The sequence below is a fragment of the Schistocerca serialis genome, chromosome 9 (genome assembly GCF_023864345.2).
Source record: "Schistocerca serialis cubense isolate TAMUIC-IGC-003099 chromosome 9, iqSchSeri2.2, whole genome shotgun sequence".
NCBI lineage: Eukaryota > Metazoa > Arthropoda > Insecta > Orthoptera > Acrididae > Schistocerca > Schistocerca serialis.
Genome location: NC_064646.1, coordinates 146,770,551 through 146,793,328, shown reverse-complemented (window position 1 = coordinate 146,793,328; position 22,778 = coordinate 146,770,551). Strand labels below are relative to the sequence as shown.

General features: G+C 51.5%; 46 non-coding genes across 46 annotated transcripts; 22 read left to right on the top strand and 24 right to left on the bottom strand.

Annotated features, from left to right (window-relative positions):
- Nucleotides 1-12: 12 nt before the first annotated feature.
- Trnai-uau (transfer RNA isoleucine (anticodon UAU)) lies at nt 13-104 on the bottom strand. The gene is given in 2 exon segments: nt 13-48; nt 67-104. It is a non-coding gene; the product is annotated as a tRNA-Ile (tRNA).
- A 441-nt stretch (nt 105-545) lies between these two features.
- Nucleotides 546-618, top strand: Trnar-acg (transfer RNA arginine (anticodon ACG)). The gene has a single exon. It is a non-coding gene; the product is annotated as a tRNA-Arg (tRNA).
- A 274-nt stretch (nt 619-892) lies between these two features.
- Nucleotides 893-964, top strand: Trnam-cau (transfer RNA methionine (anticodon CAU)). Its single transcript has one exon. It is a non-coding gene; the product is annotated as a tRNA-Met (tRNA).
- Nucleotides 965-1,200: 236 nt separating this feature from the next.
- On the bottom strand, nt 1,201-1,272 carry Trnad-guc (transfer RNA aspartic acid (anticodon GUC)). The gene has a single exon. It is a non-coding gene; the product is annotated as a tRNA-Asp (tRNA).
- Nucleotides 1,273-1,383: 111 nt separating this feature from the next.
- Trnai-uau (transfer RNA isoleucine (anticodon UAU)) lies at nt 1,384-1,475 on the bottom strand. Its single transcript is given in 2 exon segments — nt 1,384-1,419; nt 1,438-1,475. It is a non-coding gene; the product is annotated as a tRNA-Ile (tRNA).
- A 441-nt stretch (nt 1,476-1,916) lies between these two features.
- On the top strand, nt 1,917-1,989 carry Trnar-acg (transfer RNA arginine (anticodon ACG)). Its single transcript has one exon. It is a non-coding gene; the product is annotated as a tRNA-Arg (tRNA).
- A 274-nt stretch (nt 1,990-2,263) lies between these two features.
- On the top strand, nt 2,264-2,335 carry Trnam-cau (transfer RNA methionine (anticodon CAU)). The gene has a single exon. It is a non-coding gene; the product is annotated as a tRNA-Met (tRNA).
- Nucleotides 2,336-2,571: 236 nt separating this feature from the next.
- Nucleotides 2,572-2,643, bottom strand: Trnad-guc (transfer RNA aspartic acid (anticodon GUC)). Its single transcript has one exon. It is a non-coding gene; the product is annotated as a tRNA-Asp (tRNA).
- Nucleotides 2,644-2,754: 111 nt separating this feature from the next.
- On the bottom strand, nt 2,755-2,846 carry Trnai-uau (transfer RNA isoleucine (anticodon UAU)). Its single transcript is given in 2 exon segments — nt 2,755-2,790; nt 2,809-2,846. It is a non-coding gene; the product is annotated as a tRNA-Ile (tRNA).
- Nucleotides 2,847-3,287: 441 nt separating this feature from the next.
- Nucleotides 3,288-3,360, top strand: Trnar-acg (transfer RNA arginine (anticodon ACG)). The gene has a single exon. It is a non-coding gene; the product is annotated as a tRNA-Arg (tRNA).
- Nucleotides 3,361-3,634: 274 nt separating this feature from the next.
- Nucleotides 3,635-3,706, top strand: Trnam-cau (transfer RNA methionine (anticodon CAU)). The gene has a single exon. It is a non-coding gene; the product is annotated as a tRNA-Met (tRNA).
- A 236-nt stretch (nt 3,707-3,942) lies between these two features.
- On the bottom strand, nt 3,943-4,014 carry Trnad-guc (transfer RNA aspartic acid (anticodon GUC)). The gene has a single exon. It is a non-coding gene; the product is annotated as a tRNA-Asp (tRNA).
- A 111-nt stretch (nt 4,015-4,125) lies between these two features.
- On the bottom strand, nt 4,126-4,217 carry Trnai-uau (transfer RNA isoleucine (anticodon UAU)). Its single transcript is given in 2 exon segments — nt 4,126-4,161; nt 4,180-4,217. It is a non-coding gene; the product is annotated as a tRNA-Ile (tRNA).
- A 441-nt stretch (nt 4,218-4,658) lies between these two features.
- On the top strand, nt 4,659-4,731 carry Trnar-acg (transfer RNA arginine (anticodon ACG)). Its single transcript has one exon. It is a non-coding gene; the product is annotated as a tRNA-Arg (tRNA).
- Nucleotides 4,732-5,005: 274 nt separating this feature from the next.
- Trnam-cau (transfer RNA methionine (anticodon CAU)) lies at nt 5,006-5,077 on the top strand. The gene has a single exon. It is a non-coding gene; the product is annotated as a tRNA-Met (tRNA).
- A 236-nt stretch (nt 5,078-5,313) lies between these two features.
- On the bottom strand, nt 5,314-5,385 carry Trnad-guc (transfer RNA aspartic acid (anticodon GUC)). The gene has a single exon. It is a non-coding gene; the product is annotated as a tRNA-Asp (tRNA).
- Nucleotides 5,386-5,496: 111 nt separating this feature from the next.
- Trnai-uau (transfer RNA isoleucine (anticodon UAU)) lies at nt 5,497-5,588 on the bottom strand. The gene is given in 2 exon segments: nt 5,497-5,532; nt 5,551-5,588. It is a non-coding gene; the product is annotated as a tRNA-Ile (tRNA).
- A 441-nt stretch (nt 5,589-6,029) lies between these two features.
- Nucleotides 6,030-6,102, top strand: Trnar-acg (transfer RNA arginine (anticodon ACG)). The gene has a single exon. It is a non-coding gene; the product is annotated as a tRNA-Arg (tRNA).
- Nucleotides 6,103-6,663: 561 nt separating this feature from the next.
- Nucleotides 6,664-6,742, bottom strand: Trnad-guc (transfer RNA aspartic acid (anticodon GUC)). Its single transcript has one exon. It is a non-coding gene; the product is annotated as a tRNA-Asp (tRNA).
- A 112-nt stretch (nt 6,743-6,854) lies between these two features.
- Trnai-uau (transfer RNA isoleucine (anticodon UAU)) lies at nt 6,855-6,946 on the bottom strand. The gene is given in 2 exon segments: nt 6,855-6,890; nt 6,909-6,946. It is a non-coding gene; the product is annotated as a tRNA-Ile (tRNA).
- A 445-nt stretch (nt 6,947-7,391) lies between these two features.
- On the top strand, nt 7,392-7,464 carry Trnar-acg (transfer RNA arginine (anticodon ACG)). The gene has a single exon. It is a non-coding gene; the product is annotated as a tRNA-Arg (tRNA).
- Nucleotides 7,465-7,738: 274 nt separating this feature from the next.
- On the top strand, nt 7,739-7,810 carry Trnam-cau (transfer RNA methionine (anticodon CAU)). Its single transcript has one exon. It is a non-coding gene; the product is annotated as a tRNA-Met (tRNA).
- Nucleotides 7,811-8,043: 233 nt separating this feature from the next.
- On the bottom strand, nt 8,044-8,115 carry Trnad-guc (transfer RNA aspartic acid (anticodon GUC)). Its single transcript has one exon. It is a non-coding gene; the product is annotated as a tRNA-Asp (tRNA).
- Nucleotides 8,116-8,227: 112 nt separating this feature from the next.
- Trnai-uau (transfer RNA isoleucine (anticodon UAU)) lies at nt 8,228-8,319 on the bottom strand. The gene is given in 2 exon segments: nt 8,228-8,263; nt 8,282-8,319. It is a non-coding gene; the product is annotated as a tRNA-Ile (tRNA).
- A 445-nt stretch (nt 8,320-8,764) lies between these two features.
- Nucleotides 8,765-8,837, top strand: Trnar-acg (transfer RNA arginine (anticodon ACG)). The gene has a single exon. It is a non-coding gene; the product is annotated as a tRNA-Arg (tRNA).
- Nucleotides 8,838-9,111: 274 nt separating this feature from the next.
- On the top strand, nt 9,112-9,183 carry Trnam-cau (transfer RNA methionine (anticodon CAU)). Its single transcript has one exon. It is a non-coding gene; the product is annotated as a tRNA-Met (tRNA).
- A 236-nt stretch (nt 9,184-9,419) lies between these two features.
- On the bottom strand, nt 9,420-9,491 carry Trnad-guc (transfer RNA aspartic acid (anticodon GUC)). The gene has a single exon. It is a non-coding gene; the product is annotated as a tRNA-Asp (tRNA).
- Nucleotides 9,492-9,602: 111 nt separating this feature from the next.
- Nucleotides 9,603-9,694, bottom strand: Trnai-uau (transfer RNA isoleucine (anticodon UAU)). Its single transcript is given in 2 exon segments — nt 9,603-9,638; nt 9,657-9,694. It is a non-coding gene; the product is annotated as a tRNA-Ile (tRNA).
- A 441-nt stretch (nt 9,695-10,135) lies between these two features.
- Trnar-acg (transfer RNA arginine (anticodon ACG)) lies at nt 10,136-10,208 on the top strand. The gene has a single exon. It is a non-coding gene; the product is annotated as a tRNA-Arg (tRNA).
- Nucleotides 10,209-10,769: 561 nt separating this feature from the next.
- On the bottom strand, nt 10,770-10,848 carry Trnad-guc (transfer RNA aspartic acid (anticodon GUC)). The gene has a single exon. It is a non-coding gene; the product is annotated as a tRNA-Asp (tRNA).
- A 112-nt stretch (nt 10,849-10,960) lies between these two features.
- On the bottom strand, nt 10,961-11,052 carry Trnai-uau (transfer RNA isoleucine (anticodon UAU)). The gene is given in 2 exon segments: nt 10,961-10,996; nt 11,015-11,052. It is a non-coding gene; the product is annotated as a tRNA-Ile (tRNA).
- Nucleotides 11,053-11,497: 445 nt separating this feature from the next.
- Nucleotides 11,498-11,570, top strand: Trnar-acg (transfer RNA arginine (anticodon ACG)). The gene has a single exon. It is a non-coding gene; the product is annotated as a tRNA-Arg (tRNA).
- Nucleotides 11,571-11,844: 274 nt separating this feature from the next.
- Nucleotides 11,845-11,916, top strand: Trnam-cau (transfer RNA methionine (anticodon CAU)). The gene has a single exon. It is a non-coding gene; the product is annotated as a tRNA-Met (tRNA).
- Nucleotides 11,917-12,149: 233 nt separating this feature from the next.
- On the bottom strand, nt 12,150-12,221 carry Trnad-guc (transfer RNA aspartic acid (anticodon GUC)). Its single transcript has one exon. It is a non-coding gene; the product is annotated as a tRNA-Asp (tRNA).
- Nucleotides 12,222-12,333: 112 nt separating this feature from the next.
- On the bottom strand, nt 12,334-12,425 carry Trnai-uau (transfer RNA isoleucine (anticodon UAU)). Its single transcript is given in 2 exon segments — nt 12,334-12,369; nt 12,388-12,425. It is a non-coding gene; the product is annotated as a tRNA-Ile (tRNA).
- A 445-nt stretch (nt 12,426-12,870) lies between these two features.
- On the top strand, nt 12,871-12,943 carry Trnar-acg (transfer RNA arginine (anticodon ACG)). The gene has a single exon. It is a non-coding gene; the product is annotated as a tRNA-Arg (tRNA).
- A 264-nt stretch (nt 12,944-13,207) lies between these two features.
- Nucleotides 13,208-13,279, top strand: Trnam-cau (transfer RNA methionine (anticodon CAU)). The gene has a single exon. It is a non-coding gene; the product is annotated as a tRNA-Met (tRNA).
- A 233-nt stretch (nt 13,280-13,512) lies between these two features.
- Nucleotides 13,513-13,584, bottom strand: Trnad-guc (transfer RNA aspartic acid (anticodon GUC)). The gene has a single exon. It is a non-coding gene; the product is annotated as a tRNA-Asp (tRNA).
- A 112-nt stretch (nt 13,585-13,696) lies between these two features.
- On the bottom strand, nt 13,697-13,788 carry Trnai-uau (transfer RNA isoleucine (anticodon UAU)). The gene is given in 2 exon segments: nt 13,697-13,732; nt 13,751-13,788. It is a non-coding gene; the product is annotated as a tRNA-Ile (tRNA).
- Nucleotides 13,789-14,233: 445 nt separating this feature from the next.
- Trnar-acg (transfer RNA arginine (anticodon ACG)) lies at nt 14,234-14,306 on the top strand. Its single transcript has one exon. It is a non-coding gene; the product is annotated as a tRNA-Arg (tRNA).
- A 274-nt stretch (nt 14,307-14,580) lies between these two features.
- Trnam-cau (transfer RNA methionine (anticodon CAU)) lies at nt 14,581-14,652 on the top strand. Its single transcript has one exon. It is a non-coding gene; the product is annotated as a tRNA-Met (tRNA).
- Nucleotides 14,653-14,885: 233 nt separating this feature from the next.
- On the bottom strand, nt 14,886-14,957 carry Trnad-guc (transfer RNA aspartic acid (anticodon GUC)). Its single transcript has one exon. It is a non-coding gene; the product is annotated as a tRNA-Asp (tRNA).
- Nucleotides 14,958-15,069: 112 nt separating this feature from the next.
- On the bottom strand, nt 15,070-15,161 carry Trnai-uau (transfer RNA isoleucine (anticodon UAU)). Its single transcript is given in 2 exon segments — nt 15,070-15,105; nt 15,124-15,161. It is a non-coding gene; the product is annotated as a tRNA-Ile (tRNA).
- Nucleotides 15,162-15,606: 445 nt separating this feature from the next.
- Nucleotides 15,607-15,679, top strand: Trnar-acg (transfer RNA arginine (anticodon ACG)). The gene has a single exon. It is a non-coding gene; the product is annotated as a tRNA-Arg (tRNA).
- A 274-nt stretch (nt 15,680-15,953) lies between these two features.
- On the top strand, nt 15,954-16,025 carry Trnam-cau (transfer RNA methionine (anticodon CAU)). The gene has a single exon. It is a non-coding gene; the product is annotated as a tRNA-Met (tRNA).
- Nucleotides 16,026-16,258: 233 nt separating this feature from the next.
- On the bottom strand, nt 16,259-16,330 carry Trnad-guc (transfer RNA aspartic acid (anticodon GUC)). The gene has a single exon. It is a non-coding gene; the product is annotated as a tRNA-Asp (tRNA).
- Between the last annotated feature and the right edge of the window lie 6,448 nt (nt 16,331-22,778).

The window sequence follows — 22,778 nt, the reverse complement described above, 5'->3', positions numbered from 1 at the left end:
GAAATAAAAGTATGCCCCAGGTGAGGCTCGAACTCACAACCCCGGCATTGCTCACGGCTACTGCCTTATAAGTACCGTGCGCTAACCAATTGCGCCACTGGGGCTACAGCAGGGTGCTTTCAGTTAGCGGTATTCGCTTTGCTGCCAACCTGTTGTGGCTACAGATCCATCATACGACCGTCACCTGCGGCCATACTGCGACTTTAGCACCCGTCTACGGATGCTTCATACGATTCTTGTTTCATATGCTACACTTACAAGCATATCAGCCGCTTGTCATCACCGAAAAATTGCAGAAAACGCGCGCCTTGCCGTCTGCTACCTGTCCAACGGCGAGGGCAGATGTGTGGCAAGCTCTAAGCTATGCAGGCGCACCGTGGCCGAGCAGCTAGAGGAGAGATGCCTTCCTTGGCAGCTCCCTGCAGAGTGCGGAAGACCGGAGTGGCCGCGCCGCCGTTGTCAGTGGACGACACGCAGTTGGCGAGCCACCGAGAACACGTTGCTCCGCGATGTGTACCCGCCTCTCATTACGAAACGCGAACAGTGGCCCTGTGGCGCAACGGATAACGCGTCTGACTACGGATCAGAAGATTCCAGGTTCGAATCCTGGCAGGGTCGGCATTTTGTTAGTTGCGGGCGCGTAGCTAGGCAGTGCGTTCGAATGTTTCCACCTGCGTGCAGTGCAATGTCAATCCTGAGCATCTCGCAGCTGCATCTCGAGACGATCGTGGTAAATATCGCTTCGTGCAAGCGTCAGCGTAGCGTCAGTCGAGCAAAGTCGAGACAAGTCAAGCTGAGAGATGTCACACAGTTAATTAATCGGTACGCGACGCAGACAACGCTTTTCCAAGTGTCCCATGTCACGCACCGCAGAGGGCGAACGCCTCCACGCAGCAGAGTGGCGCAGTGGAAGCGTGCTGGGCCCATAACCCAGAGGTCCGTGGATCGAAACCACGCTCTGCTAAAATTATTCTTTTTCTTGGGTGCTTCGAGCTCGTTCACTAAGCCTCGGGTGCGATGATTCAGCGTCAACAGCAAACCCTGTAAGTTCTGAAACGACGACGACGTGGTGTGAAGAATACGAGAAACACTTCCTAAGACGCAGACTTTCTTACGATTCTGCAGCAACTACATTTCTCGATCACAACGTTAATGTCCTTTCGGGCCACACGTGCAACTTTTGCGATATAAAAATCGCACCTCCCCGGCGGGGAATCGAACCCCGGTCTCCCGCGTGACAGGCGGGGATACTAACCACTATACCACCGAGGAATACGCAATCCGTACCTACAATGCACGCTCACTTATGATTCTCAAGTAGGTGATACATCTCAAATCTAGCGTCCCGATGCTTTCAGAGTCAGCTGCTACGAAATAAAAGTATGCCCCAGGTGAGGCTCGAACTCACAACCCCGGCATTGCTCACGGCTACTGCCTTATAAGTACCGTGCGCTAACCAATTGCGCCACTGGGGCTACAGCAGGGTGCTTTCAGTTAGCGGTATTCGCTTTGCTGCCAACCTGTTGTGGCTACAGATCCATCATACGACCGTCACCTGCGGCCATACTGCGACTTTAGCACCCGTCTACGGATGCTTCATACGATTCTTGTTTCATATGCTACACTTACAAGCATATCAGCCGCTTGTCATCACCGAAAAATTGCAGAAAACGCGCGCCTTGCCGTCTGCTACCTGTCCAACGGCGAGGGCAGATGTGTGGCAAGCTCTAAGCTATGCAGGCGCACCATGGCCGAGCAGCTAGAGGAGAGATGCCTTCCTTGGCAGCTCCCTGCAGAGTGCGGAAGACCGGAGTGGCCGCGCCGCCGTTGTCAGTGGACGACACGCAGTTGGCGAGCCACCGAGAACACGTTGCTCCGCGATGTGTACCCGCCTCTCATTACGAAACGCGAACAGTGGCCCTGTGGCGCAACGGATAACGCGTCTGACTACGGATCAGAAGATTCCAGGTTCGAATCCTGGCAGGGTCGGCATTTTGTTAGTTGCGGGCGCGTAGCTAGGCAGTGCGTTCGAATGTTTCCACCTGCGTGCAGTGCAATGTCAATCCTGAGCATCTCGCAGCTGCATCTCGAGACGATCGTGGTAAATATCGCTTCGTGCAAGCGTCAGCGTAGCGTCAGTCGAGCAAAGTCGAGACAAGTCAAGCTGAGAGATGTCACACAGTTAATTAATCGGTACGCGACGCAGACAACGCTTTTCCAAGTGTCCCATGTCACGCACCGCAGAGGGCGAACGCCTCCACGCAGCAGAGTGGCGCAGTGGAAGCGTGCTGGGCCCATAACCCAGAGGTCCGTGGATCGAAACCACGCTCTGCTAAAATTATTCTCTTTCTTGGGTGCTTCGAGCTCGTTCACTAAGCCTCGGGTGCGATGATTCAGCGTCAACAGCAAACCCTGTAAGTTCTGAAACGACGACGACGTGGTGTGAAGAATACGAGAAACACTTCCTAAGACGCAGACTTTCTTACGATTCTGCAGCAACTACATTTCTCGATCACAACGTTAATGTCCTTTCGGGCCACACGTGCAACTTTTGCGATATAAAAATCGCACCTCCCCGGCGGGGAATCGAACCCCGGTCTCCCGCGTGACAGGCGGGGATACTAACCACTATACTACCGAGGAATACGCAATCCGTACCTACAATGCACGCTCACTTATGATTCTCAAGTAGGTGATACATCTCAAATCTAGCGTCCCGATGCTTTCAGAGTCAGCTGCTACGAAATAAAAGTATGCCCCAGGTGAGACTCGAACTCACAACCCCGGCATTGCTCACGGCTACTGCCTTATAAGTACCGTGCGCTAACCAATTGCGCCACTGGGGCTACAGCAGGGTGCTTTCAGTTAGCGGTATTCGCTTTGCTGCCAACCTGTTGTGGCTACAGATCCATCATACGACCGTCACCTGCGGCCATACTGCGACTTTAGCACCCGTCTACGGATGCTTCATACGATTCTTGTTTCATATGCTACACTTACAAGCATATCAGCCGCTTGTCATCACCGAAAAATTGCAGAAAACGCGCGCCTTGCCGTCTGCTACCTGTCCAACGGCGAGGGCAGATGTGTGGCAAGCTCTAAGCTATGCAGGCGCACCATGGCCGAGCAGCTAGAGGAGAGATGCCTTCCTTGGCAGCTCCCTGCAGAGTGCGGAAGACCGGAGTGGCCGCGCCGCCGTTGTCAGTGGACGACACGCAGTTGGCGAGCCACCGAGAACACGTTGCTCCGCGATGTGTACCCGCCTCTCATTACGAAACGCGAACAGTGGCCCTGTGGCGCAACGGATAACGCGTCTGACTACGGATCAGAAGATTCCAGGTTCGAATCCTGGCAGGGTCGGCATTTTGTTAGTTGCGGGCGCGTAGCTAGGCAGTGCGTTCGAATGTTTCCACCTGCGTGCAGTGCAATGTCAATCCTGAGCATCTCGCAGCTGCATCTCGAGACGATCGTGGTAAATATCGCTTCGTGCAAGCGTCAGCGTAGCGTCAGTCGAGCAAAGTCGAGACAAGTCAAGCTGAGAGATGTCACACAGTTAATTAATCGGTACGCGACGCAGACAACGCTTTTCCAAGTGTCCCATGTCACGCACCGCAGAGGGCGAACGCCTCCACGCAGCAGAGTGGCGCAGTGGAAGCGTGCTGGGCCCATAACCCAGAGGTCCGTGGATCGAAACCACGCTCTGCTAAAATTATTCTTTTTCTTGGGTGCTTCGAGCTCGTTCACTAAGCCTCGGGTGCGATGATTCAGCGTCAACAGCAAACCCTGTAAGTTCTGAAACGACGACGACGTGGTGTGAAGAATACGAGAAACACTTCCTAAGACGCAGACTTTCTTACGATTCTGCAGCAACTACATTTCTCGATCACAACGTTAATGTCCTTTCGGGCCACACGTGCAACTTTTGCGATATAAAAATCGCACCTCCCCGGCGGGGAATCGAACCCCGGTCTCCCGCGTGACAGGCGGGGATACTAACCACTATACTACCGAGGAATACGCAATCCGTACCTACAATGCACGCTCACTTATGATTCTCAAGTAGGTGATACATCTCAAATCTAGCGTCCCGATGCTTTCAGAGTCAGCTGCTACGAAATAAAAGTATGCCCCAGGTGAGACTCGAACTCACAACCCCGGCATTGCTCACGGCTACTGCCTTATAAGTACCGTGCGCTAACCAATTGCGCCACTGGGGCTACAGCAGGGTGCTTTCAGTTAGCGGTATTCGCTTTGCTGCCAACCTGTTGTGGCTACAGATCCATCATACGACCGTCACCTGCGGCCATACTGCGACTTTAGCACCCGTCTACGGATGCTTCATACGATTCTTGTTTCATATGCTACACTTACAAGCATATCAGCCGCTTGTCATCACCGAAAAATTGCAGAAAACGCGCGCCTTGCCGTCTGCTACCTGTCCAACGGCGAGGGCAGATGTGTGGCAAGCTCTAAGCTATGCAGGCGCACCATGGCCGAGCAGCTAGAGGAGAGATGCCTTCCTTGGCAGCTCCCTGCAGAGTGCGGAAGACCGGAGTGGCCGCGCCGCCGTTGTCAGTGGACGACACGCAGTTGGCGAGCCACCGAGAACACGTTGCTCCGCGATGTGTACCCGCCTCTCATTACGAAACGCGAACAGTGGCCCTGTGGCGCAACGGATAACGCGTCTGACTACGGATCAGAAGATTCCAGGTTCGAATCCTGGCAGGGTCGGCATTTTGTTAGTTGCGGGCGCGTAGCTAGGCAGTGCGTTCGAATGTTTCCACCTGCGTGCAGTGCAATGTCAATCCTGAGCATCTCGCAGCTGCATCTCGAGACGATCGTGGTAAATATCGCTTCGTGCAAGCGTCAGCGTAGCGTCAGTCGAGCAAAGTCGAGACAAGTCAAGCTGAGAGATGTCACACAGTTAATTAATCGGTACGCGACGCAGACAACGCTTTTCCAAGTGTCCCATGTCACGCACCGCAGAGGGCGAACGCCTCCACGCAGCAGAGTGGCGCAGTGGAAGCGTGCTGGGCCCATAACCCAGAGGTCCGTGGATCGAAACCACGCTCTGCTAAAATTATTCTTTTTCTTGGGTGCTTCGAGCTCGTTCACTAAGCCTCGGGTGCGATGATTCAGCGTCAACAGCAAACCCTGTAAGTTCTGAAACGACGACGACGTGGTGTGAAGAATACGAGAAACACTTCCTAAGACGCAGACTTTCTTACGATTCTGCAGCAACTACATTTCTCGATCACAACGTTAATGTCCTTTCGGGCCACACGTGCAACTTTTGCGATATAAAAATCGCACCTCCCCGGCGGGGAATCGAACCCCGGTCTCCCGCGTGACAGGCGGGGATACTAACCACTATACTACCGAGGAATACGCAATCCGTACCTACAATGCACGCTCACTTATGATTCTCAAGTAGGTGATACATCTCAAATCTAGCGTCCCGATGCTTTCAGAGTCAGCTGCTACGAAATAAAAGTATGCCCCAGGTGAGGCTCGAACTCACAACCCCGGCATTGCTCACGGCTACTGCCTTATAAGTACCGTGCGCTAACCAATTGCGCCACTGGGGCTACAGCAGGGTGCTTTCAGTTAGCGGTATTCGCTTTGCTGCCAACCTGTTGTGGCTACAGATCCATCATACGACCGTCACCTGCGGCCATACTGCGACTTTAGCACCCGTCTACGGATGCTTCATACGATTCTTGTTTCATATGCTACACTTACAAGCATATCAGCCGCTTGTCATCACCGAAAAATTGCAGAAAACGCGCGCCTTGCCGTCTGCTACCTGTCCAACGGCGAGGGCAGATGTGTGGCAAGCTCTAAGCTATGCAGGCGCACCGTGGCCGAGCAGCTAGAGGAGAGATGCCTTCCTTGGCAGCTCCCTGCAGAGTGCGGAAGACCGGAGTGGCCGCGCCGCCGTTGTCAGTGGACGACACGCAGTTGGCGAGCCACCGAGAACACGTTGCTCCGCGATGTGTACCCGCCTCTCATTACGAAACGCGAACAGTGGCCCTGTGGCGCAACGGATAACGCGTCTGACTACGGATCAGAAGATTCCAGGTTCGAATCCTGGCAGGGTCGGCATTTTGTTAGTTGCGGGCGCGTAGCTAGGCAGTGCGTTCGAATGTTTCCACCTGCGTGCAGTGCAATGTCAATCCTGAGCATCTCGCAGCTGCATCTCGAGACGATCGCGGTAAATATCGCTTCGTGCAAGCGTCAGCGTAGCGTCAGTCGAGCAAAGTCGAGACAAGTCAAGCTGAGAGATGTCACACAGTTAATTAATCGGTACGCGACGCAGACAACGCTTTTCCAAGTGTCTCATGTCACGCACCGAAGAGAGCGCTTCTCTCCGCACAGCAGAGTGGCGAAGTGGACCCACTGGTCCGTGGATCGAAACCACGCTCTGCTAAAATTATTCTTTTTCTTGGGTGCTTCGAGCTCGATCATTAATCTTGGGGTGCGCTGATTCAGCGTCGACAGCAAACCCTGTGAGTTGTGAAACGATGACGTCGTGTGCAGAATACGAGAAACACTTCCTAAGACGCAGACTTTCTTACGATTTTTTAGCAATTACATTCCTTGATCACAACGGTAATGCTTTTTCGGGCCACACGTGCAACCTTCGCGATATAAAAATCGCATCTCCCCGGCGGGGAATCGAACCCCGGTCTCCCGCGTGACAGGCGGGGATACTAACCACTAACCACTATACTACCGAGGAACACGCGGTCGGTGACTGCAGTGCACGCACATTTATGGTCTCTCAGGTACGTGATACATCTCAAATCTAGCGTCCCGATGCTTCCATAGTCAGCTGCTACGAAATAAAAGTATGCCCCAGGTGAGGCTCGAACTCACAACCCCGGCATTGCTCACGGCTACTGCCTTATAAGTACCGTGCGCTAACCAATTGCGCCACTGGGGCTACAGCAGAGTGCTTACAGTTAGCGGTATTCACTTTGATGCCAACCTGTTGTGGCTACAGACCCGTCATACGACCGTCACCTGCGGCCATACTACGACTTTAGCACCTGTCTACGAATGCTTCACACGATTCTTGTTTTATATGCTACACTTACAAGCATGTCAACCGCTTGTCATCACCGAAAAAATGCAAAAAAACGGGCGCCTGGCATTCCGCTACCTGTCCAACAGCGACGGCAGATGTGTGGCAAGCTCTAAGCTGTGCAGGCGCTCCGTGGCCGAGCAGCTGGAGGAGAGATGCCTTCCTTGGTGGCAGCTCCCTGCAGAGTGCGGAAGACCAGAGTGGCCGCGCCGCCGTTGTCAGTGGATGACATGCAATTGCCGAGCCACGGAGAACACGTTGCTTTGCGATGTGCACCCGCCTCGTAGCAGAAAACGCGAACGGTGGCCCTGTGGCGCAACGGATAACGCGTCTGACTACGGATCAGAAGATTCCAGGTTCGAATCCTGGCAGGGTCGGCATTTTGTTAGTTGCGGGCGCGTAGCTAGGCAGTGCATTCGAATGTCTCCACCTTCGTGGAGTGCAATGTTAATCCTGAGCATCTCGCAGCTGCATCTCGAGACGATCGCGGTAAATATCGCTTCGTGCAAGCGTCAGCGTAGCGTCAGTCGAGCAAAGTCGAGACAAGTCAAGCTGGGAGATGCTACACAGTTAATTAAACGGTAGGCGACGCAGACAACGCTTTTCCAAGTGTCTCATGTCACGCACCGAAGAGAGCGCTTCTCTCCGCACAGCAGAGTGGCGCAGTGGAAGCGTGCTGGGCCCATAACCCAGAGGTCCGTGGATCGAAACCACGCTCTGCTAAAATTATTCTTTTTCTTGGGTGCTTCGAGCTCGATCATTAATCTTGGGGTGCGCTGATTCAGCGTCGACAGCAAACCCTGTGAGTTGTGAAACGACGACGTCGTGTGCAGAATACGAGAAACACTTCCTAAGACGCAGACTTTCTTACGATTTTTTAGCAATTACATTCCTTGATCACAACGGTAATGCTTTTTCGGGCCACACGTGCAACCTTCGCGATATAAAAATCGCATCTCCCCGGCGGGGAATCGAACCACGGTCTCCCGCGTGACAGGCGGGGATACTAACCACTATACTACCGAGGAACACGCGGTCGTTGACTGCAGTGCACGCACATTTATGGTCTCTCAGGTACGTGATACATCTCAAATCTAGCGTCCCGATGCTTCCATAGTCAGCTGCTACGAAATAAAAGTATGCCCCAGGTGAGGCTCGAACTCACAACCCCGGCATTGCTCACGGCTACTGCCTTATAAGTACCGTGCGCTAACCAATTGCGCCACTGGGGCTACAGCAGAGTGCTTACAGTTAGCGGTATTCACTTTGATGCCAACCTGTTGTGGCTACAGACCCGTCATACGACCGTCACCTGCGGCCATACTACGACTTTAGCACCTGTCTACGAATGCTTCACACGATTCTTGTTTTATATGCTACACTTACAAGCATGTCAACCGCTTGTCATCACCGAAAAAATGCAAAAAAACGGGCGCCTGGCATTCCGCTACCTGTCCAACAGCGACGGCAGATGTGTGGCAAGCTCTAAGCTGTGCAGGCGCTCCGTGGCCGAGCAGCTGGAGGAGAGATGCCTTCCTTGGTGGCAGCTCCCTGCAGAGTGCGGAAGACCAGAGTGGCCGCGCCGCCGTTGTCAGTGGATGACATGCAATTGCCGAGCCACGGAGAACACGTTGCTTTGCGATGTGCACCCGCCTCGTAGCAGAAAACGCGAACGGTTGCCCCGTGGCGCAACGGATAACGCGTCTGACTACGGATCAGAAGATTCCAGGTTCGAATCCTGGCAGGGTCGGCATTTTGTTAGTTGCGGGCGCGTAGCTAGGCAGTGCATTCGAATGTCTCCACCTTCGTGGAGTGCAATGTTAATCCTGAGCATCTCGCAGCTGCATCTCGAGACGATCGCGGTAAATATCGCTTCGTGCAAGCGTCAGCGTAGCGTCAGTCGAGCAAAGTCGAGACAAGTCAAGCTGAGAGATGTCACACAGTTAATTAATCGGTACGCGACGCAGACAACGCTTTTCCAAGTGTCCCATGTCACGCACCGCAGAGGGCGAACGCCTCCACGCAGCAGAGTGGCGCAGTGGAAGCGTGCTGGGCCCATAACCCAGAGGTCCGTGGATCGAAACCACGCTCTGCTAAAATTATTCTTTTTCTTGGGTGCTTCGAGCTCGTTCACTAAGCCTCGGGTGCGATGATTCAGCGTCAACAGCAAACCCTGTAAGTTCTGAAACGACGACGACGTGGTGTGAAGAATACGAGAAACACTTCCTAAGACGCAGACTTTCTTACGATTCTGCAGCAACTACATTTCTCGATCACAACGTTAATGTCCTTTCGGGCCACACGTGCAACTTTTGCGATATAAAAATCGCACCTCCCCGGCGGGGAATCGAACCCCGGTCTCCCGCGTGACAGGCGGGGATACTAACCACTATACTACCGAGGAATACGCAATCCGTACCTACAATGCACGCTCACTTATGATTCTCAAGTAGGTGATACATCTCAAATCTAGCGTCCCGATGCTTTCAGAGTCAGCTGCTACGAAATAAAAGTATGCCCCAGGTGAGGCTCGAACTCACAACCCCGGCATTGCTCACGGCTACTGCCTTATAAGTACCGTGCGCTAACCAATTGCGCCACTGGGGCTACAGCAGGGTGCTTTCAGTTAGCGGTATTCGCTTTGCTGCCAACCTGTTGTGGCTACAGATCCATCATACGACCGTCACCTGCGGCCATACTGCGACTTTAGCACCCGTCTACGGATGCTTCATACGATTCTTGTTTCATATGCTACACTTACAAGCATATCAGCCGCTTGTCATCACCGAAAAATTGCAGAAAACGCGCGCCTTGCCGTCTGCTACCTGTCCAACGGCGAGGGCAGATGTGTGGCAAGCTCTAAGCTATGCAGGCGCACCGTGGCCGAGCAGCTAGAGGAGAGATGCCTTCCTTGGCAGCTCCCTGCAGAGTGCGGAAGACCGGAGTGGCCGCGCCGCCGTTGTCAGTGGACGACACGCAGTTGGCGAGCCACCGAGAACACGTTGCTCCGCGATGTGTACCCGCCTCTCATTACGAAACGCGAACAGTGGCCCTGTGGCGCAACGGATAACGCGTCTGACTACGGATCAGAAGATTCCAGGTTCGAATCCTGGCAGGGTCGGCATTTTGTTAGTTGCGGGCGCGTAGCTAGGCAGTGCGTTCGAATGTTTCCACCTGCGTGCAGTGCAATGTCAATCCTGAGCATCTCGCAGCTGCATCTCGAGACGATCGCGGTAAATATCGCTTCGTGCAAGCGTCAGCGTAGCGTCAGTCGAGCAAAGTCGAGACAAGTCAAGCTGAGAGATGTCACACAGTTAATTAATCGGTACGCGACGCAGACAACGCTTTTCCAAGTGTCTCATGTCACGCACCGAAGAGAGCGCTTCTCTCCGCACAGCAGAGTGGCGAAGTGGACCCACTGGTCCGTGGATCGAAACCACGCTCTGCTAAAATTATTCTTTTTCTTGGGTGCTTCGAGCTCGATCATTAATCTTGGGGTGCGCTGATTCAGCGTCGACAGCAAACCCTGTGAGTTGTGAAACGATGACGTCGTGTGCAGAATACGAGAAACACTTCCTAAGACGCAGACTTTCTTACGATTTTTTAGCAATTACATTCCTTGATCACAACGGTAATGCTTTTTCGGGCCACACGTGCAACCTTCGCGATATAAAAATCGCATCTCCCCGGCGGGGAATCGAACCCCGGTCTCCCGCGTGACAGGCGGGGATACTAACCACTAACCACTATACTACCGAGGAACACGCGGTCGGTGACTGCAGTGCACGCACATTTATGGTCTCTCAGGTACGTGATACATCTCAAATCTAGCGTCCCGATGCTTCCATAGTCAGCTGCTACGAAATAAAAGTATGCCCCAGGTGAGGCTCGAACTCACAACCCCGGCATTGCTCACGGCTACTGCCTTATAAGTACCGTGCGCTAACCAATTGCGCCACTGGGGCTACAGCAGAGTGCTTACAGTTAGCGGTATTCACTTTGATGCCAACCTGTTGTGGCTACAGACCCGTCATACGACCGTCACCTGCGGCCATACTACGACTTTAGCACCTGTCTACGAATGCTTCACACGATTCTTGTTTTATATGCTACACTTACAAGCATGTCAACCGCTTGTCATCACCGAAAAAATGCAAAAAAACGGGCGCCTGGCATTCCGCTACCTGTCCAACAGCGACGGCAGATGTGTGGCAAGCTCTAAGCTGTGCAGGCGCTCCGTGGCCGAGCAGCTGGAGGAGAGATGCCTTCCTTGGTGGCAGCTCCCTGCAGAGTGCGGAAGACCAGAGTGGCCGCGCCGCCGTTGTCAGTGGATGACATGCAATTGCCGAGCCACGGAGAACACGTTGCTTTGCGATGTGCACCCGCCTCGTAGCAGAAAACGCGAACGGTGGCCCTGTGGCGCAACGGATAACGCGTCTGACTACGGATCAGAAGATTCCAGGTTCGAATCCTGGCAGGGTCGGCATTTTGTTAGTTGCGGGCGCGTAGCTAGGCAGTGCATTCGAATGTCTCCACCTTCGTGGAGTGCAATGTTAATCCTGAGCATCTCGCAGCTGCATCTCGAGACGATCGCGGTAAATATCGCTTCGTGCAAGCGTCAGCGTAGCGTCAGTCGAGCAAAGTCGAGACAAGTCAAGCTGGGAGATGCTACACAGTTAATTAAACGGTAGACGACGCAGACAACGCTTTTCCAAGTGTCTCATGTCACGCGCCGAAGAGAGCGCTTCTCTCCGCACAGCAGAGTGGCGCAGTGGAAGCGTGCTGGGCCCATAACCCAGAGGTCCGTGGATCGAAACCACGCTCTGCTAAAATTATTCTTTTTCTTGGGTGCTTCGAGCTCGATCATTAATCTTGGGGTGCGCTGATTCAGCGTCGACAGCAAACCCTGTGAGTTGTGAAACGACGACGTCGTGTGCAGAATACGAGAAACACTTCCTAAGACGCAGACTTTCTTACGATTTTTTAGCAATTACATTCCTTGATCACAACGGTAATGCTTTTTCGGGCCACACGTGCAACCTTCGCGATATAAAAATCGCATCTCCCCGGCGGGGAATCGAACCACGGTCTCCCGCGTGACAGGCGGGGATACTAACCACTATACTACCGAGGAACACGCGGTCGTTGACTGCAGTGCACGCACATTTATGGTCTCTCAGGTACGTGATACATCTCAAATCTAGCGTCCCGATGCTTCCATAGTCAGCTGCTACGAAATAAAAGTATGCCCCAGGTGAGGCTCGAACTCACAACCCCGGCATTGCTCACGGCTACTGCCTTATAAGTACCGTGCGCTGACCAATTGCGCCACTGGGGCTACAGCAGAGTGCTTACAGTTAGCGGTATTCACTTTGATGCCAACCTGTTGTGGCTACAGACCCGTCATACGACCGTCACCTGCGGCCATACTACGACTTTAGCACCTGTCTACGAATGCTTCACACGATTCTTGTTTTATATGCTACACTTACAAGCATGTCAACCGCTTGTCATCACCGAAAAAATGCAAAAAAACGGGCGCCTGGCATTCCGCTACCTGTCCAACAGCGACGGCAGATGTGTGGCAAGCTCTAAGCTGTGCAGGCGCTCCGTGGCCGAGCAGCTGGAGGAGAGATGCCTTCCTTGGTGGCAGCTCCCTGCAGAGTGCGGAAGACCAGAGTGGCCGCGCCGCCGTTGTCAGTGGATGACATGCAATTGCCGAGCCACGGAGAACACGTTGCTTTGCGATGTGCACCCGCCTCGTAGCAGAAAACGCGAACGGTGGCCCTGTGGCGCAACGGATAACGCGTCTGACTACGGATCAGAAGATTCCAGGTTCGAATCCTGGCAGGGCCGGCATTTTGTTAGTTGCGGGCGCGTAGCTAGGCAGTGCATTCGAATGTCTCCACCTTCGTGGAGTGCAATGTTAATCCTGAGCATCTCGCAGCTGCATCTCGAGACGATCGCGGTAAATATCGCTTCGTGCAAGCGTCAGCGTAGCGTCAGTCGAGACAAGTCAAGCTGGGAGATGCTACACAGTTAATTAAACGGTAGGCGACGCAGACAACGCTTTTCCAAGTGTCTCATGTCACGCACCGAAGAGAGCGCTTCTCTCCGCACAGCAGAGTGGCGCAGTGGAAGCGTGCTGGGCCCATAACCCAGAGGTCCGTGGATCGAAACCACGCTCTGCTAAAATTATTCTTTTTCTTGGGTGCTTCGAGCTCGATCATTAATCTTGGGGTGCGCTGATTCAGCGTCGACAGCAAACCCTGTGAGTTGTGAAACGACGACGTCGTGTGCAGAATACGAGAAACACTTCCTAAGACGCAGACTTTCTTACGATTTTTTAGCAATTACATTCCTTGATCACAACGGTAATGCTTTTTCGGGCCACACGTGCAACCTTCGCGATATAAAAATCGCATCTCCCCGGCGGGGAATCGAACCACGGTCTCCCGCGTGACAGGCGGGGATACTAACCACTATACTACCGAGGAACACGCGGTCGTTGACTGCAGTGCACGCACATTTATGGTCTCTCAGGTACGTGATACATCTCAAATCTAGCGTCCCGATGCTTCCATAGTCAGCTGCTACGAAATAAAAGTATGCCCCAGGTGAGGCTCGAACTCACAACCCCGGCATTGCTCACGGCTACTGCCTTATAAGTACCGTGCGCTAACCAATTGCGCCACTGGGGCTACAGCAGGGTGCTTACAGTTAGCGGTATTCACTTTGATGCCAACCTGTTGTGGCTACAGACCCGTCATACGACCGTCACCTGCGGCCATACTACAACTTTAGCACCTGTCTACGAATGATTCACACGATTCTTGTTTTATATGCTACACTTACAAGCATGTCAACCGCTTGTCATCACCGAAAAAATGCAAAAAAACGGGCGCCTGGCATTCCGCTACCTGTCCAACAGCGACGGCAGATGTGTGGCAAGCTCTAAGCTGTGCAGGCGCTCCGTGGCCGAGCAGCTGGAGGAGAGATGCCTTCCTTGGTGGCAGCTCCCTGCAGAGTGCGGAAGACCAGAGTGGCCGCGCCGCCGTTGTCAGTGGATGACATGCAATTGCCGAGCCACGGAGAACACGTTGCTTTGCGATGTGCACCCGCCTCGTAGCAGAAAACGCGAACGGTGGCCCCGTGGCGCAACGGATAACGCGTCTGACTACGGATCAGAAGATTCCAGGTTCGAATCCTGGCAGGGTCGGCATTTTGTTAGTTGCGGGCGCGTAGCTAGGCAGTGCATTCGAATGTCTCCACCTTCGTGGAGTGCAATGTTAATCCTGAGCATCTCGCAGCTGCATCTCGAGACGATCGCGGTAAATATCGCTTCGTGCAAGCGTCAGCGTAGCGTCAGTCGAGCAAAGTCGAGACAAGTCAAGCTGGGAGATGCTACACAGTTAATTAAACGGTAGGCGACGCAGACAACGCTTTTCCAAGTGTCTCATGTCACGCACCGAAGAGAGCGCTTCTCTCCGCACAGCAGAGTGGCGCAGTGGAAGCGTGCTGGGCCCATAACCCAGAGGTCCGTGGATCGAAACCACGCTCTGCTAAAATTATTCTTTTTCTTGGGTGCTTCGAGCTCGATCATTAATCTTGGGGTGCGCTGATTCAGCGTCGACAGCAAACCCTGTGAGTTGTGAAACGACGACGTCGTGTGCAGAATACGAGAAACACTTCCTAAGACGCAGACTTTCTTACGATTTTTTAGCAATTACATTCCTTGATCACAACGGTAATGCTTTTTCGGGCCACACGTGCAACCTTCGCGATATAAAAATCGCATCTCCCCGGCGGGGAATCGAACCCCGGTCTCCCGCGTGACAGGCGGGGATACTAACCACTATACTACCGAGGAACACGCGGTCGTTGACTGCAGTGCACGCACATTTATGGTCTCTCAGGTACGTGATACATCTCAAATCTAGCGTCCCGATGCTTCCATAGTCAGCTGCTACGAAATAAAAGTATGCCCCAGGTGAGGCTCGAACTCACAACCCCGGCATTGCTCACGGCTACTGCCTCATAAGTACCGTGCGCTAACCAATTGCGCCACTGGGGCTACAGCAGAGTGCTTACAGTTAGCGGTATTCACTTTGATGCCAACCTGTTGTGGCTACAGACCCGTCATACGACCGTCACCTGCGGCCATACTACGACTTTAGCACCTGTCTACGAATGCTTCACACGATTCTTGTTTTATATGCTACACTTACAAGCATGTCAACCGCTTGTCATCACCGAAAAAATGCAAAAAAACGGGCGCCTGGCATTCCGCTACCTGTCCAACAGCGACGGCAGATGTGTGGCAAGCTCTAAGCTGTGCAGGCGCTCCGTGGCCGAGCAGCTGGAGGAGAGATGCCTTCCTTGGTGGCAGCTCCCTGCAGAGTGCGGAAGACCAGAGTGGCCGCGCCGCCGTTGTCAGTGGATGACATGCAATTGCCGAGCCACGGAGAACACGTTGCTTTGCGATGTGCACCCGCCTCGTAGCAGAAAACGCGAACGGTGGCCCTGTGGCGCAACGGATAACGCGTCTGACTACGGATCAGAAGATTCCAGGTTCGAATCCTGGCAGGGTCGGCATTTTGTTAGTTGCGGGCGCGTAGCTAGGCAGTGCATTCGAATGTCTCCACCTTCGTGGAGTGCAATGTTAATCCTGAGCATCTCGCAGCTGCATCTCGAGACGATCGCGGTAAATATCGCTTCGTGCAAGCGTCAGCGTAGCGTCAGTCGAGCAAAGTCGAGACAAGTCAAGCTGGGAGATGCTACACAGTTAATTAAACGGTAGGCGACGCAGACAACGCTTTTCCAAGTGTCTCATGTCACGCACCGAAGAGAGCGCTTCTCTCCGCACAGCAGAGTGGCGCAGTGGAAGCGTGCTGGGCCCATAACCCAGAGGTCCGTGGATCGAAACCACGCTCTGCTAAAATTATTCTTTTTCTTGGGTGCTTCGAGCTCGATCATTAATCTTGGGGTGCGCTGATTCAGCGTCGACAGCAAACCCTGTGAGTTGTGAAACGACGACGTCGTGTGCAGAATACGAGAAACACTTCCTAAGACGCAGACTTTCTTACGATTTTTTAGCAATTACATTCCTTGATCACAACGGTAATGCTTTTTCGGGCCACACGTGCAACCTTCGCGATATAAAAATCGCATCTCCCCGGCGGGGAATCGAACCACGGTCTCCCGCGTGACAGGCGGGGATACTAACCACTATACTACCGAGGAACACGCGGTCGTTGACTGCAGTGCACGCACATTTATGGTCTCTCAGGTACGTGATACATCTCAAATCTAGCGTCCCGATGCTTCCATAGTCAGCTGCTACGAAATAAAAGTATGCCCCAGGTGAGGCTCGAACTCACAACCCCGGCATTGCTCACGGCTACTGCCTTATAATTACCGTGCGCTGACCAATTGCGCCACTTTTTTTTTTTTTTTTTTTTTTTGTTTTTTTTTTTTTTTTTTTTTTTTGCTCTACGACTTTTTTTTTTTTTTTTTTTTTTTTTTTTTTTTTTTTTTTTATTTTTGTTTTTTTTTGGGCCTCCCATCTCCCCATACAGCCCATCCATTCGCTCACCTTTTTTGCCTTCTTCGGCTAGCTTCGATGCTATACTCTTGTGATGCTATTTCACTGTGGATATTCTGAAATGTATAGTTGTTATATTTTGATTCCTTTGTGTTTGAAGTGATATTGAAAATTTTTTTTTTATTTTTTTTTTTATTTTTATTTTTTATTTTTATTGTTGTTTTTGTTTTATTTTTGTTGTTTTTTTTTTGTTGTTGTTTTTTGTTTGTTCTTTTTGTTTTTATTTTTGTTTCTGTTAATATTGTTTATTTGATTTTACTGCATGCGGAGTTGCAGGGTGCCGACGTCATTCAAAGCTCGTCTTCTCGAAAGTTTGTTATGCCTTTGGCTTCCCCAAGCGATGGCTTGGACTAGTCTGATATATTCCATTTTTGCTGTGTGGTTTCCCAAGTCGCCTTCTCTTAGCTCCGAACGACTCAGGCGCCAAAAACTGCGCTCTGCATACAAATATGGAAAAGAGAAATGATGAAATCCATGTTGCCGCGGAATGATTTGAAGAAGAAGGAAAGAAAAAAAATGAAGAAATAAATCCTGTTTCATCTTCCCTCGTCGACGTCAAATAAATAAAGAAGCAAGTAATGTTCGCAGTTGAGTGAAACGGATACATCTTCCATGTAAGTTGGCAAACATAAAACATAAACGAAAAACCCAGTGGACACCACGTCCAAACGAATGGTCAGCTTCACCATCCATGTTGGGAGAATGTAAATCAAATTCCTGTTGAATTAACGGAGACGAAGGGCTAGGTTAAACAAGACATTTAAAACACCAAGGATGAACATTCCCAATCAGTGACTACTGCAGACACCATGAGTGTCGACTTTGTTCCTTTTCTTCTTTTTCGTTGTTTCATTGTTGTCGTTGGACATATTTGTTTTTTTTTTTTATTTGTAATTTATTTATTGAGATTTTCATTTATATTTGAGAAGGTGGATATATACGTGGCCGTGGAAGAAACCTTACTGAATTCGTTTACAGGGTCGTGATTTGGAGCGCTAAGATATAATTTGCAAACTTTTGCCTATGTTTGACATCCTGCATTAGCAGTTGTGCCTGTGTGGCGAGGTATAATCTGTAGTCCAGGTATGAACGCCCCTCCTGGGCGCCAAGCAAGTAACATAGGGTGTGTCCAGCCAACCACGTCCAGGTGTTTGCCTTGGTTGTGGGGTAGTACGCGTCGTCGGGTTGGAGCACGGACGTAAGAGAGATGTGCCGTCGTGCCGTGCGGCAGATCAAAGCCATGGTCATTCTACACCATTCCCAAATAAGACTGTTCGCACCACAAACACATCTGTGTTGCAAAGTGTCGACAAGGCCGCACTCCCTACATTTGTCAGTAGCTGACAAATGTATTTTATGAAGTTTTTCGGCTGTGGGTAGAGTTTCATTAACAACTTTATACCACAGTGATCGAATACCGGTATCTAGCACTTTGTTATGTATAGTCTTCCAGATTAGAGCCCAGTCTTTAGAGGGATACTTCAGTTCCATGCGGTTGACCCTGCCTGTGTCGTTCAGTAGCCGGTAGAGGTGGGCAGTGGTAAGGTCACGTAGCGGGACTCTCGATTTCATTTGGAGATAACTTCTTTCCAAAAGAAACATCCTAATGTGGTTTGCTTTGAAATGCGTTTCCCGAAGGTTGATGGGGATGTGCATAGTCTGAGGCTGAAATGTGCGTATGGCCATACTCAGCGCACTGTCAGGATATTCGTGGCAGAGCTGCAGTGTACGCCGGATCAAGAGTGCCTTACATTTGGTTTGAACATCCGTCAGGCCGAGGCCGCCTTTGTCTGGTGGGAGAGTGATGACATTGATGCCCACCTTGAAGATGTCACCCCTCCAGATGTACCAACCTACTGCCGACATAATTTTCCTCGCAACACTGTCGACCACAGGAAGTATTTGCCCGACATACCAAATTTTCGAGAGAATCATGGTATTAACGAAATGAACTCTCTGCAATAAGTCCTGTTCTCTGCCTTTATGATACTGTAAGCAGCCCCGAGACATAGCCAAAAGATGTTTCCAATTGTCTACCGTTGTTCGTAGGGGGCAACTGCTCATCTTGATACCAAGAAGTTTGAGAGTCGCACATCTTCTGTACGGCAAAGGGGCGTCTGTGCGAAATCCACTGCCTATAGGCAGGAGGCAAGTCTTTCCATAGTTTAGCTGAGAACCGGAGGCTCGCTCGTAATCGGTGATACTATTCCTAACGGCCGTGAGGTCTTGTTCCGAACGCACAATGACACCCACATCGTCGGCGTACGCAATGCATTTGAGGGTGCTGGAATACAGGTTTAAACCTGGAAGGTTACAATTCAGCATCCTTACAAGTGGCTCAATTGCGATCACGAAGAGACACATGGACATGGGACAGCCCTGTCTGATTGACCGCTGAATCGGAATCCGCCGGGTGAATTGACCATTGACGATGATCTGAGAAGTGGCCGAGGTGTACATGTTGCTGACCATTGCAGTAAAGCCGTCACCAAATCCTAAGTGGTTCATGGTGTGGAAGAGGTAGCGATGCAGGATCCGATCAAAGGCCTGACATTGATCTAAAGCCAAGATTGCTGCTTCCGGGCGTGTGATTGCAGTAAACGAAACGAGCTCCCTGTAATCGGCAAGACATTTAAAGATCGTGCGGCCCGGGACCGCTGCTGCCTGGCTGTGATGTATAATTTTGGCAAGGACATGTTTAAGTCTACCTGCTATGACGCGGGCCACAATCTTGTAGTCAGAGTTCAACAGGGAGATAGGGCGGAATTTGGCAATATCCTGATGGGGGTATTCTTTTGGGACCAAAACGATCAGGCTGTCGTTGAAACCATCTGGTAACTGTTGGCCGGCGCGCAGTTCATTGCAGATGCAAACAAAACAATGTTCGAGGAGGTCCCAGAACTGCTTATAAAATTCAATCGGCAGACCATCAATGCCGGGCGATTTGTTGGCCTGAGCCCTGCGCAGTGCCTCCCGAATCTCCACCGCGGTGACATCACTGACCAACAATTGCCTGTCGTCCTCATCGAGCGTTGTCGGAAGATATGCATGCATCGCCGCGATTGCCGCATCATCGGCTGGTTGTGCTCTGTATAGTCGCTCGTAGTAGTCCGTTAGAGACTCCTTAATTTCAGCCTGGGTCGTCACAAAGGTACCGTCTTCAGTTCGTAAGCGGGTAATCAATTTTTGTCGTGCGCGGCGTTTCTCTGTCCCTAGGTGGAAGGCGGATGGTTGTTCGTCAGAAGTGCCGGCGCTATCTCGCGAACGGATTTTAACGCCTTCCATTTGCCTGCGTTTGAGGAGCGTCAACTTTGATTTGATCCGTTTAATCTGAAGAAATTGTTCCTGCGTGACATGTGCTTCAGAATACAAGTCACGGAGACAGCGAAAATAAAATTCAAAAGTCTCTTTCTGCATCCGGCTCCTGTCAGAACTATACGCCTTCAAACAACGAATAAGCCTAGGTTTTGCACAACGGCACCACCACTGCGTTACCGATGGGAATGTTGGTCGTCGACGTAAACAAATTTCCCAGGCTTCTTGTAGACGGTCTCGTAACTCCTGTTCCCTGAGAATACTGACGTTAAGTTTCCATCCTGTCCGACCACGGAAAGTTTGCTGGCGCGCCATACGAATGATACAATGGTAAGCTAAATGGTCGGAAAAATACAGGGGCCAGGTTTCCGAGGAAGATACCCGCTCTCGCAGGTTTTTCCCCACGTAGATCCTGTCGAGGCGGCTGGCCATTTGTGCAGTATGGTACGTGAAGCACCGTTGTTCCCCGTGTGTTATTTCCCACGTATCCTCCAGCTCTAATTGACGTACTGTTTCGCCGAGAGTAGCACATCCATTAAAGTTCGGCCATTGGTCCTTTGGCTTCAAAACACAATTAAAATCGCCTCCGATAACCACGTCCTCCCGGCTGCGGCGCAAAAGATATAATAAGTCAGTGGCAAAGAACTGAGCTCGTCTCGTTCTATTCTGATTCCCGGAAGGGGCATATACATTAACAAATCTAATGCCGTTGATAAGGCACGCTATACCCCTGCCATTTTCGAGTCGTTCAACGTCGGAGACGGCCACGCCCTCTTTGGTTAATAGAGCGGTACCTGAAGAACTGTCTGGGGTGGTGTTTTTGAGTAATTGGTAGCCAGGAATGTCAGGCTGAAATTTATCATCGACCTCCTGCAACAGCACAATATCAGCATCGCAGCTGTATAAATAATCACGAAAGCTAGAGAGCTTCTGTACAGAAGTAATTCTATTAACGTTAATTGTAGCTAACTTATAATCCTGGTAGGACTGCATGAACTGCTAAATGTTGGCAGAAAGAGAAAAAAGCAAAGTAGATATGCAGAAGCACAGAAAATTATAACCTTTAGTAGGTATCAGATAGGTAATCATCGTCCCCCGTCGGGTGTTGTGAGACAGGTCGTGTCGTACTTAAGTCGCCGACCGGTAATGCGGGTAAATTTCCTGGAGATGGCCCTACCACAGACAGGCTCTGGTCCATTATTACATCGTCAGTGTCATCTGCCCAATTGACCACATGAACAGCGGCCACCTCGCCAATTGAGCCCTGATCATTTTGAGATTGATGTTCGGGGGTATCTCTGAGGTCCTCACGAGGGTTCTGTTCCTCGTTCGCAGCGACCTGGCCGTCACCATCGGGGTGGGGCACGGAGACGTCCGAGACCTGTGGGGTCTCATGTAGCGGCTGTTCAGTGGGGTCGTCAAGAGAGACGTCAGGCAAGGAACGGGCAATTTGCGCCCCTTTTTCGCGCAAAGGTGGTGCGGTGTGGGCGGCATCTTTGTGGGCGATCCTCCTTTTCTTGTGTTTCTTGGGAGAAGTTTCGACTCTTTGAAGTTCTGCAGCCGACGAGGAAGAAGTGGAGTCCTGTGCAGGAGGAAGTGCATTCTGAACTGAAATGGGATCCATATTGCTGTTAACGTGGCGACCAGTGTGAGCTCCCTGGGAGTGAGCAACCTCTTGGTGGCTGTCTAAAGACGGAACCGCCGGGATGCTACTGGCCACCGGTACTTCTGTAGTAGGAACAGCGATGCCGGCCAGACTGGAAGTGTCCATGGGCGTATCTAGATCAGTGTCCGAAGCCCTGGGATCTGTGACCACGTCAGGTTGCACCGCCGCGGCCGTGGTCGAGCGGACTGCCGCTACATATGTGAGAGGCAGTGTCGACATCCTGTTAGTTGCCGTCCTTTCGCCAGGTGGTAATTGCGTCACTCGTCGCTGCATACACTGAGCGCGAACGTGATCAGTGGCACCACAACCTGCACAAGTTCTAGGTTGACCGTCGTACATAACGATCGCCCTGTATCCACAAATAGTGAGATATGACGGGATGTGTCTCTTCAACTCTATCTTGACCTGACGAACACCGTTCAAAACAGGGACTTTGAAAGACAACCACTTTTCGGCAACATTGCTAATGACCTTACCATAGCTGTCCAAAGCAGCGTTGATGTGTTCCGCGGGTACTTCAAACGGTAGTTCGAATATTCGAACGGTGCGGACACCGAACCCTGCATGAGACACGAGAACCTCTCCAACATTCCCATCACAATGCTTAAACTTCAAACGACCACTACAAGAGTCAATGATTTGTTCACAGATTTCGGCAGATTTAAACTTTATATAGGCAGTGCTGCTAACTATCGATAAATGGACTCCAAGAATGTCATCAAAGGATCGTTTCAAAGCTTCCTCAATCCACGATTCTAATTCAAACGATTTTGGTCTTGCATAGTTTGAATCAAACACAAACTTCAAAGTATCCCGTCGTGTTAAGTGACTCATGTTGGAATCCTACACATAGTCCAAACAATAACACGTCACTGTGTACAGCAAAGGCGGCACTCACCACAACAGCCAGCAGCAGCGGCGACGTAAGCACCACACGTCCGCTCACCACGGCCGCCGAGGGCCGACTATACACTGGGGCTACAGCAGAGTGCTTACAGTTAGCGGTATTCACTTTGATGCCAACCTGTTGTGGCTACAGACCCGTCATACGACCGTCACCTGCGGCCATACTACGACTTTAGCACCTGTCTACGAATGCTTCACAC